Raw genomic sequence first — 12533 nt, 5'->3', positions numbered from 1 at the left:
GCAGCAGTAGGAGTTTTATCTCTCCAGAGAGCTCCGAAGCTGGGTAAAATCCCCCGCGTGCTTTCGCCTCGATCTGCTCTGCGTGCGCCCTCCGCTCCCTTACCGGACCGAAAAGGGGCCCTGCCCCATAGGTGCTCGTTCCCCACGACACACATGAGGGTTTCATGCTTGGTTACGGAAAGGACTCGCACACCTACAAAGTCTTCAACAATGTTCTTCACAAGGTTTTTGAAACTCTGGATGTGCGGTTCGATGAAACTAATGGCTCGCAAAGAGAGCACCTACCTTCTGTGATAGATGAACTAGCACCTGAGGATTCTATCAAGTTCAAAGCCACTGAGGATGTCATTCCTACTGAAGAATCTGCTGAAGAATTCATTCCAGAACGTGATGAACGTCGAGCTGGCGCACCTGAAGAAAATGGTGCAGAGGAAAATGCACCTGAAGAAAATGCAGATCAAATTCCTCAAAGACAACCCGCTCATCCTCGTATTGCAAACGAAGTGCAAATCGAGAAGATCGTCGATGACATTGAAGCACCAGGTCCTCTCACATGCTCAAAAGCTTCACATTTATCTAACTTTTGTGGGCACTTTGCTTTTGTCTCTATCACAGAGCCCACTAAGGTAGATGAAGCATTTCTGGAGCCTGAGTGGATTCAAGCTATGCAAGAAGAATTACATCAGTTCGAGCTCAACAACATCTGGGAACTGGTCAAACGTCCAGATCCTCGCAAGCACAACATTATTGGCACAAAGTGGATCTACCGCAACAAGCAAGATGAAAATGGCCTTGTGGTGAGGAATAAGGCACGGCTTGTAGCTCAAGGCTACACACAGGTTGAAGGAATTGACATCGATGAAACCTTTGCACCTGTTGCTAGACTTGAGGCTATTCGCATATTACTTGCTTATGCTAACCATCATGATGTTATCTTACAACAAATGGATGTGAAAAGTGCATTCCTCGATGGTAAGCTTGAGGAAGAGGTATATGTTGCTCAACCACCAGGTTTTGAAGATCCAAAGAATCCTGACAAAGTCTTCAAGCTCAACAAGGCCCTGTATGGCCTCAAGCAAGCCCCTCGGGCGTGGTATGATACTTTGAAGGAATTCCTCATGAAGAAAGGCTTCAAACCCGGTTCATTCGACCCAACTCTTTTCACTAAGTCTTATGATGATGAATTGTTTGTGTGCCAAATATATTTTGATGATATCATTTTTGGCTGTACTGACAAACGATATAGTGATGAATTTGCCTATATGATGAGTGAAGAATATCAAATTTCTATGATGGGAGAATTGAAGTTCTTTTTGGGTCTTCAAATTTGTCAACAGTGCAATGGGATATTCATATCTCAGGAGAAATATATCAAGGACGTATTGAGGAAATTCGGCATGCAAGATTGCAAAGGGGTCAAAATTCCAATGCCCACAAATGGTCATCTGTGCACTGATGAAAATGTTCAAGACTTCGATCAAAAGGTATACCGCTCCATAATTGGCTCTTTACTGTACCTATGTGCATCTAGGCCGGATATTATGCTTGTTTGCATGTGTGCCCGATTTCAAGCTACACCGAAGGAATCACACCATAAGGCTGTGAAGCATATTCTTCGATACTTAGCTCACACACCAACACTTGGATTATGGTATCCAAAGGGCTCTTCTTTTGATCTCATCGGATATTCAGACTCTGACTATGCTGGCGATCGCGTGGACCACAAGTCAACATCAGGCACATGTCATTTCCTCGGACGATCTTTGGTCTATTGGTCCTCCAAGAAACAGAACTGTGTATCAGTCTCCACTGCAGAAGCTGAGTACATTGCTGCTGGATCGTGCTGTGCTCAACTACTATGGATGAAGCAAACACTCAAGGATTATGGCGTCAACGTGAAGAATGTGCCCCTCTACTGTGACAATGAGAGTGCCATCAAGATTGCTCATAACACAGTTCAGCACTCGAAGACCAAGCACATCCAGATTCGTCATCATTTTCTTCAGGATCATGTGTTGAAGGGCGACATCTCCATCGACCATGTCAGCACTGAAGAACAACTGGCCAATATCTTCACTAAGCCCTTGGATGAGAAGAGATTTAGCAAGTTGTGGTGTGAGATAAATATCCTAGAATCTTCGAATGTTCTCTGAAATGGACACACATCCTAACAATTATGCTGACTTGATGACTTAGATGCGCAACACACGAAGTAACGTTTTTCTTCAATCAATGAAGACTAACCCTCTAAGTGTGAAGAAATTGATTCTTAGAGCCCTATGAAAATTGTACGCGGTATCTGAAATCAGCCTTCTTATACGGTGGATTACGCCACCACCCAAAGTTGAAAATCTTCAATTTGAGTTTTTCTTTGTTTTTGAAATTCCTTAGTATTTCAAATTCTTCAACTTTGCATTGTCTTCACTCTTTCCGATGTTGTTCTTCATTTGCATATATATATATATATATATATATATATATATATATATATATATATATATATATATATATATGAGTTTTTATGTCCTCTACAGCATTCACTTATTGCTAATTCTTCAAGTTGATTTCATCCGCTAAGTGAATGTGATCGGACCCTTCCCCCTCTATGCTAAACTCAACCCAGTCTATTCACAAATTCTTCATGTGCGTTCTAATTGAACCTCGTTCAAAATCTTCACTGTGTCCTTGACAGCTGAAGAAATTGCGAACGGAACTTTTAACTTATCTTATCTAAATTTTCGGATTTGCCGCTCAAACCGTTCCACTTCTCATGACAATACTTATCTATTCACCCACGATCGTCTCCTCTCAGTGCGTGGGTGACAACGCGAATGAGAAGGGCCAGGGGCACATTCGTCTGATTTCCTCGGGTGAACAGTTTTTCACTCCCTCTATAAATACCCCTGCCTCTTCCTCACTTCACTTTCACCTCGCTCGCGGCCTCTCCCGCTCGAGCTTCCCGAAACCCTAGCGCCGCCGCTACTTCATCGTCGCCGGTGAGGAAGAGCTTCACTGCCTCGACCTTGTCGCCGTCGTAATCGCGCCGGTTGCGGATTTCTTCACTCCGTCGCCACCTTAGCCGTCTTCCTCTGCCGAGTTAGGGCGTGGAAGATCTGACTTGACGAACTTCACATCTACACTTCCCAGTTCGTCGAGTTCTTTACTTCGGGTAATTAAAAGTTACTTTTACTGCCCTCTTTGATTCTCAAGTTTTCTTGAAAATCTTCGAAGGTGTTTATTCTTCAAATCTTCTCACAGATGAACACCTCACATGTCATCGGCTCTTGATTCGTTTCTCTAAGCAATGATTTTCTTCAAGATTCCTCAATTGTGTGGATTTTCAATCTATACAACTCTGGAACCTAAGACAAAGAATGCTTAGTGAAATTCCTCAAGACTCATCTGGTCAAATTCCTCAAAACCTATTCATTTTTGAAAAACCTTTTGAGAACGCATATGACCTCTCCAAATTCCTCGCAACTATACTCTGTTCACAGGTACAAATGCCCGCTGCTGAATCACTAGGTTCTCATCAACTTAACTCATTTGCAGCGTTCCTCAAAGAAAAGTTGCACACCTCTTCAGAAACTTCAGTTGTTCATATTCCTCAGCTGAAGAAAATGGCTGACAAGAAGCCACAGAAGGGAGGAAAGAGGCCTGAGGTCAATACTGCGTTTGAAATTCCTGAGAACATTTATGTTGGATACTGCACTCCTGATGAAGCCAAGTTCGGCAAGGAGGACAAGAATCAGCGCAAGGTGCGCATACAAAGGATAGAGAGGAGATGGGCACGAGAATGGAGGGAGTACAGGTATGTTACTCCCAAGTATATGAAGAAATTCGCGCTCAACCCTCCATGCTCAAGGCCTCCATTGGCACCAGGCCAATTGGTAGATCCCACCAGCCTCAAGCGCGGTGAGGACTATGCTGATCAATGGGCAAAGCGCCAGGCCAAATTGGCCAAGCAAGCAAAGGAAGCAGTGAAGAAATTCAACGCAAACACTGCTGTTGCTGCTGCCTTTGCTGAGGCCTCTGCTAGTCAGCCAAAGAAGGCAATGCATAAGATGAAGGAAATATGCCCTAGAGGCAATAATAAAGTTATTATTTATTTCCTTATTTCATGATAAATGTTTATTATTCATGCTAGAATTGTATTAACCGGAAACATAATACATGTGTGAATACATAGACAAACATAGTGTCACTAGTATGCCTCTACTTGACTAGCTCGTTAATCAAAGATGGTTAAGTTTCCTAACCATAGACATGAGTTGTCATTTGATTAAGGGGATCACATCATTAGGAGAATGATGTGATTGACTTGACCCATTCCGTTAGCTTAGCACTTGATCGTTTAGTATGTTGCTATTGCTTTCTTCATGACTTATACAAAGTTCCTACAACTATGAGATTATGCAACTCCCGTTTACCGGAGGAACACTTTGTGTGCTACCAAACGTCACAACGTAACTGGGTGATTATAAAGGTGCTCTACAGGTGTCTCCGAAGGTACATGTTGGGTTGGCGTAATTCGAGATTAGGTTTTGTCACTCCGATTATCGGAGAGGTATCTCTGGGCCCTCTCGGTAATACACATCACTTAAGCCTTGCAAGCATTGTAACTAATGAGTTAGTTACGGGATGAAGTATTACGGAATGAGTAAAGAGACATGCCGGTAACGAGATTGAACTAGGTATTGGATACCGACGATCGAATCTCGGGCAAGTAACATACCGATGACAAAGGGAACAACGTATGTTGTTATGCGGTTTGACCGATAAAGATCTTCGTAGAATATGTAGGAGCCAATATTAACATCCAGGTTCCACTATTGGTTATTGACCGGAAACAGTTCTAGGTCATGTCTACATAGTTCTCGAACCCGTAGGGTCCGCACGCTTAACGTTACGATGACAGTTTTATTATGAGTTTATGAGTTTTGATGTACCGAAGGAGTTCGGAGTCCCGGATGAGATCGGGAACATGATGAGGAGTCTCGAAATGGTCGAGACGTAAAGATCGATATATTGGACGACCATATTCGGACTTCGAAAAGGTTCCGAGTGATTCGGGTATTTTCGGGGGTACCGGGGAGTTACGGGAATACGAGGAAGAAGCAATGGGCCTCATGGGCCAAGTGGCGGAAAAGAGGAGGTAGGGCGCGCGGCCCCCCTAGCCCAAACCGAATTGGACTAGGGGGCCGGCCCCCCTTTCCTTCTTCTCCTCCCTCTCCTTCCTTCTCCTTCTCCTCCCCTTCCTTCCCTTCTCCTAGTAGGACTTGGAAAGAGGGGGAATCCTACTTGGAGTAGGATTGCCCCCCTTGGGCGCGCCTCCTCCTCCTTGGCCAGCCCTTCTCCCCTTGCTCCTTTATATACGAGGGCAGGGGGCACCCCATGACACACAAGTTGATCTACGGATCGTTCCTTAGCCGTGTGCGGTGCCCCCTCCACCATATTCCACCTCGGTCATATTGTCGCGGAGTTTAGGCGAAGCCCTGCGCCGGTAGAACATCATCATCGGCACCACACCATCGTGCTGACGGAACTCATCCCCGACGCTTCGCTGGATTGGAGTCCGGGGGACGTCATCGAGCTGGACGTGTGCTGAACACGAAGGTGCCGTACGTTCGGTGCTTGGATCGGTCGATTCATGAAGACGTACGACTACATCAACCGCGTTGTCATAACGCTTCCGCTTACGGTCTATGAGGGTACGTGGACGAACACTCTCCCCTCTCGTTGCTATGCCATCACCATGATCTTGCGTGTGCATAGGAAATTTTTGAAATTACTACGTTCCCCAACAGTGGCATCCGAGCCTAGGTTTTATGCCTTGATGTTATATGCACGAGTAGAACACAAGTGAGTTGTGGGCGATACAAGTCATACTGCTTACCAGCATGTCATACTTTGGTTCAGCGGTATTGTTGGATGAAGCGGCCCGGACCGACATTACGCGTACGCTTACGCGAGACTGGTTCTACCGACGTGCTTTGCACACAGGTGGCTAGCGGGTGTCAGTTTCTCCAACTTTAGTTAAACCGAGTGTGGCTATGCCCGGTCCTTGCGAAGGTTAAAACAGCACCAACTTGACAAACTATCGTTGTGGTTTTGATGCGTAGGTAAGAACGGTTCTTGCTCAGCCCATAGCAACCACGTAAAACTTGCAACAACAAAGTAGAGGACGTCTAACTTGTTTTTGCAGGGCATGTTGTGATGTGATATGGTCAAGACGTGATGAGATATAAGTTGTTGTATGAGATGATCATGTTTTGTTGAAGTTATCGGCAACTAGCAAAAACCCAATGGTTGTCTCTTTGTTGCATAAAGATGCAAGTGCCAAATAATTGCTTTACTTTATCGCTATACGATAGCAATAGTTGCAAGAGCAATAGTTGGTGAGACGACCATGTGATGACACATTGATATAGATCAAGATGATGAAGATCATGGTGTCGTGCCGGTGACGATAGAGATCATGACAGTACTTTGGAGATGGAGATCAAAGGCGCAAGATGATCAAGGCCATATCATGTCACATATTTTGATTGCATATGATGTTTATCTATTATACATCTTATTCTTGCTTTGATTGACGGTAGCATTTTAAGATGATCTCTCACTAATTATCAAGAAGTGTTCTCCCTGAGTATGCAACGTTGCCAAAGTTCATCGTGCCCAGACACCACGTGATGATCGGGTGTGATAAGCTCTACGTCCATCTACAACGGGTGCAAGCCAGTTTTGCACACGCGGAATACTCAGGTTAAACTTGACGAGCCTAGCATATGCAGATATGGCCTCGGAACACAGAGACCGAAAGGTCGAGCGTGAATCATATAGTAGATATGATCAACATAGTGATGTTCACCATTGAAAACTACTCCATCTCACGTGATGATCGGATATGGTTTAGTTAATTTGGATCACATGATCACTTAGATGACTAGAGAGATGTCTGTCTAAGTGGGAGTTCTTAAGTAATATGATTAATTGAACTTAAATTTATCATGAACTTAGTCCTGGTAGTATTTTGCTAATTATGTTGTAAGATCAATAGCTTGCGTTGTTGCTTTCATATGTTTATTTTGATATGTTCCTAGAGAAAATTGTGTTGAAAAATGTTAGTAGCAATGATGCGGATTGGATCCGTGATCTGAGGTTTATCCTCATTGCTGCACAGAAGAATTATGTCCTTAATGCACCGCTAGGTGACAGACCTATTGCAGGAGCAGATGCAGACGTTATGAACGTTTGGCTAGCTCAATATGATGACTACTTGATAGTTTTGTGCAGCATGCTTTATGGCTTAGAATCGGGACTTCAAAGATGTTTTGAAGATCATGGACCATATGAGATGTTCCAGGAATTGAAGTTAATATTTCAAGCAAATACCCGAGTTGAGAGATATGAAGTCTCCAACAAGTTCTATAGCTAAAAGATGGAGGAGAATCGCTCAACTAGTGAGCATGTGCTCAGATTGTCTGGGTACTACAATCGCTTGAATCAAGTGGGAGTTAATCTTCCAGATAAGATAGTGATTGGCAGAATTCTCTAGTCACCATCACCTAGTTACTAGAACTTCGTGATGAACTATATTATGCAAGGGATGACGAAAACAATTCCCGAGCTCTTCATGATATTGAAATCGACGAAGGTAGAAATCAAGAAAGATCATCAAGTGTTGATGATTGACAAGATCACTAGTTTCAAGAAAAGGGCAAAGGGGAAGAAAGGGAACTTCAAGTGGAAAGACAAGCAAGTTGTCACTCCTGCGAAGAAGCCCAAAGCTGGACCATAGCCTGAAACTGAGTGCTTACACTGCAAAGAAATGGTCACTGGAAGCGGAAATGCCCTGAACATTTGGTGGATAAGAAAGGATGGCAAAGTGAACAAAGGTATATTTGATATACAGGTTCTTGATATGTGCCTTACTAGTGTTTATAGTAGCCCCTAAATATTTGATACTTGTTCGGTTGCTAAGAGTAGTAACTCGAAACAGGAGTTGCAGAATAAACAGAGACTAGTTGAAGGGGAAGTGACGATGAGTGTTGGAAGTAGTTCCAAGATTGATATGATCATCATCGCACACTCCCTATACTTTCGGGATTAGTGTTAAACCTAAATAAATGTTATTTGGCATTTGCGTTGAGCATGAATATGATTTGATCGTGTTTATTGCAATACGGTTATTCATTTAAAATCAGAGAATAATTGTTGTTCTGTTTACATGAATAAAACCTTCAATGGTCATACACCCAATGAAAAAAAGTTTGTTGGATCTCGATCGTAGTGATACACATATTCATAATATTGAGGCCAAAAGATGCAAAGTTAATAATGATAGTGAACTTATTTGTGGCACTGCCGTTTGGGTCAGATCGGTGTAAAGCGCATAAAGAAACTCCATAAAGATGGATTTTCGGAATCACTTGGTTATGAATCATTTGATGCTTGCGAACCGTGCCTTTTGGGCAAGATGACTAAAACTCTGTTCTTCGGAATAATGGAACGAGCTACTGAATTATTGGAAATAATACATACTGATGTATGCAGACCAATGAGTATGAAGGCTCGTGGCAAGTATCGTTATTTTCTGACCTTCACAAGATGATTTGAGCAGATATGGGTATATCTACTTGATGAAACATAAGTCTGAAATAGTTGAAAGGTTCAAAGAATTTCAGAGTGAAGTGGAAAAATCATCATAACAAGAAAATAAAGTTTCTGCGATCTGATCGCGGAGACGAATATTTGAGTTACGAGTTTGCTCTTCAATTAAAACAATGTGGAATAGTTTCACAGCTCACGCCACCTGGAACACCACAACGTTATGGTGTGTTCGAACATCGTAACCGCACTTTATTGGATATGGTGCGATCTATGATGTCTCTTACTGATTTACCACTATTGTTTTGGGGTTATGCATTAGAGACAGCTACATTCACATTAAAAGGGCACCATCTAAATCCGTTGAGACGACACCATATGAACTGTGGTTTAGCAAGAAACCCAAGTTGTCGTTTCTTAAAGTTTGGTGTTGCGATGCTTATGTGAAAAAGTTTCATCCTGATAAGCTCGAACCCAAATCGGAGAAGTGCGTCTTCATAGAATACCAAAAGAAATTGTTGGGTACACCTTCTATCACAGATCCGAAGGCAAGACATTCGTTGCTAAAAATGGATCCTTTCTAGAGAAGGAGTTTGTCTCGAAAGAAGTGAGTGGGAGGAAAGTAGAACTTGATAAGGTAATTGTACCTTCTCCCTTATTGGAAAGTAGTTCATCACAGAAATTTGTTCCTGTGACTACTACACCGATTAGTGAGGAACCTAATGATGATTATCATGAAACTTCAGATCAAGTTACTACAGAACCTCGTAGGTCTTCCAGAGTATGGTCCGCACCAGAGTGGTATGGTAATCCTGTTCTGGAAGTCATGTTACTAGACCATGATGAACCTACGAACTATGAGGAAGCGATGATGAGCCCAGATTCCGCAAAATGGCTTAAGGCCATGAAATCTGAGATGGGATCCATGTATGAGAACAAAGTGTGGACTTTGGTGGAGTTGCCCGATGATCGGCAAGCCATATTGTATAAATGGATCTTCAAGAGGAAGACGGACGTTGATAGTAGTGTTACTATCTACAAAGCTAGACTTGTCGAAAAAGGTTTTTGACAAAGTTCAAGATGTTGACTACGATGAAATTTTCTCACTCGTAACGATGCTTAAGTCTGTCCAAATCATGTTAGCAATTGCCGCATTTTTATGAAATCTGGCAAATGGATAAACAAAACTACATTCCTTAATGGATTTAAAGAAGAGTTGTATATGATGCAACCAGAAGGTTTTCTCAATCCTAAAGGTGCTGACAAAATACGCAAGCTCCAGCGATCCATCTATGGACTGGTGCAAGCATCTCGGAGTTGGAATATACGCTTTGATAAGTTGATCAAAGCATATAGTTTTATACAGACTTGCGGTGAAGCCTGTATTTACTAGAAAGTGAGTGGGAGCACTACAGCATTTCTGATAAGTATATGTAAATGACATATTGTAGATCGGAAATAATGTAGAATTATTCTGCAAAGCATAAAGGAGTGTTTGAAAGGAGTTTTTTCAAAGAAAGACCTCAGTGATGCTGCTTACATATTGAGCATCAAGATCTATAGAGATAGATCAAGACGCTTGATAAGTTTTTCAATGAATACATACCTTGACAAGATTTTGAAGTAGTTCAAAATGGAACAGTCAAAGAAAGAGTTCTAGCATGTGTTACAAGGTGTGAAATTGAGTAAGACTCAAAGCCAGACCACGGCAGAAAATAGAAAGAGAATGAAAGTCATTCCCTATGCCTTGGCCATAGGTTCTATAAAGTATGCCATGTTGTGTACCAGATCTATTGTATACTCTGCCATGGTTTGGCAAGAGAGTACAATAGTGATCTAGGAGTAGATCACTGGACATTGGTCAAAATTATCCTTAGTGGAATAAGGATATGTTTCTCAACTATGGAGGTGACAAAAGGATCGTCGTAAAGGGTTACGTCGATGCAAGTTTTGACACTAATCTAGATGACTCTAAGTCTCGGTCTAGATACATATTGAAAGTGGGAGCAATTAGCTAGAGTAGCTCCATGCAGAGCATAGTAGACATAAAAAATTTGCAAAATACTTACGGATCTGAATGTGACAGACCCATTGACTAAAATTATCTCACAAGCAAAACATGATCGCACCTTAGTACTCTTTGGGTGTTAATCACATAGCGATGTGAACTAGATTATTGACTCTAGTAAAACCTTTGGGTGTTGGTCACATGACGATGTGAACTATGGGTGCTAATCACATGGTGATGTGAATTATTCACATGGCGATGTGAACTAGATTATTGACTCTAGTGCAAGTGGGAGACTGAAGGAAATATGCCCTAGAGGCAATAATAAAGTTATTATTTATTTCCTTATTTCATGATAAATGTTTATTATTCATGCTAGAATTGTATTAACCGGAAACATAATACATGTGTGAATACATAGACAAACATAGTGTCACTAGTATGCCTCTACTTGACTAGCTCGTTAATCAAAGATGGTTAAGTTTCCTAACCATAGACATGAGTTGTCATTTGATTAACGGGATCACATCATTAGGAGAATGATGTGATTGACTTGACCCATTCCGTTAGCTTAGCACTTGATCATTTAGTATGTTGCTATTGCTTTCTTCATGACTTATACAAAGTTCCTACAACTATGAGATTATGGAACTCCCGTTTACCGGAGGAACACTTTGTGTGCTACCAAACGTCACAACGTAACTGGGTGATTATAAAGGTGCTCTACAGGTGTCTCCGAAGGTACATGTTGGGTTGGCGTAATTCGAGATTAGGTTTTGTCACTCCGATTGGCGGAGAGGTATCTCTGGACCCTCTCGGTAATACACATCACTTAAGCCTTGCAAGCATTGTAACTAATGAGTTAGTTACGGGATGAAGTATTACGGAACGAGTAAAGGGACTTGCCGGTAACGAGATTGAACTAGGTATTGGATACCGACGATCGAATCTCGGGCAAGTAACATACCGATGACAAAGGGAACAACGTATGTTGTTATGCGGTTTGACCGATAAAGATCTTCGTAGAATATGTAGGAGCCAATATGAACATCCAGGTTCCACTATTGGTTATTGACCGGAAACAGTTCTAGGTCATGTCAACATAGTTCTCGAACCCGTAGGGTCCGCACGCTTAACATTACGATGACAGCTTTATTATGAGTTTATGAGTTTTGATGTACCGAAGGAGTTCGGAGTCCCGGATGAGATAGGGGACATGACGACGAGTCTCGAAATGGTCGAGCCGTAAAGATCGATATATTGGACGACTATATTCGGACTTCGGAAATGTTCCGAGTGATTCGGGTATTTTCGGGGGTACCGGGGAGTTACGGGAATACGAGGAAGAAGCAATGGGCCTCATGGGCCAAGTGGTGGAAGAGAGGAGGTAGGGCGCGCGGCCCCCCTAGCCCAAACCGAATTGGACTAGGGGGCCGGCCCCCCTTTCCTTCTTCTCCTCCCTCTCCTTCCTTCTCCTTCTCCTCCCCTTCCTTCCCTTCTCCTAGTAGGACTTGGAAAGAGGGGGAATCCTACTTGGAGTAGGATTGCCCCCCTTGGGCGCGCCTCCTCCTCCTTGGCCGGCCCTTCTCCCCTTGCTCCTTTATATACGGGGGCAGGGGGCGCCCCATGACACACAAGTTGATCTACGGATCGTTCCTTAGCCGTGTGCGGTGCCCCCTCCACCATATTCCACCTCGGTCATATCGTCGCGGAGTTTAGGCGAAGCCCTGCGCCGGTAGAACATCATCATCGTCACCACGCCGTCGTGCTGACGGAACTCATCCCCGACGCTTTGCTGGATTGGAGTCCGGGGGACGTCATCGAGCTGGACGTGTGCTGAACACGGAGGTGCCGTACGTTCGGTGCTTGGATCGGTCGATTCGTGAAGACATACGACTACATCAACCGCGTTGTC

The sequence above is a fragment of the Triticum dicoccoides genome, chromosome 7B, assembly GCF_002162155.2.
Source record: "Triticum dicoccoides isolate Atlit2015 ecotype Zavitan chromosome 7B, WEW_v2.0, whole genome shotgun sequence".
In the NCBI taxonomy this organism is placed as follows: domain Eukaryota; kingdom Viridiplantae; phylum Streptophyta; class Magnoliopsida; order Poales; family Poaceae; genus Triticum; species Triticum dicoccoides.
This window is presented reverse-complemented; position numbering follows the sequence as displayed.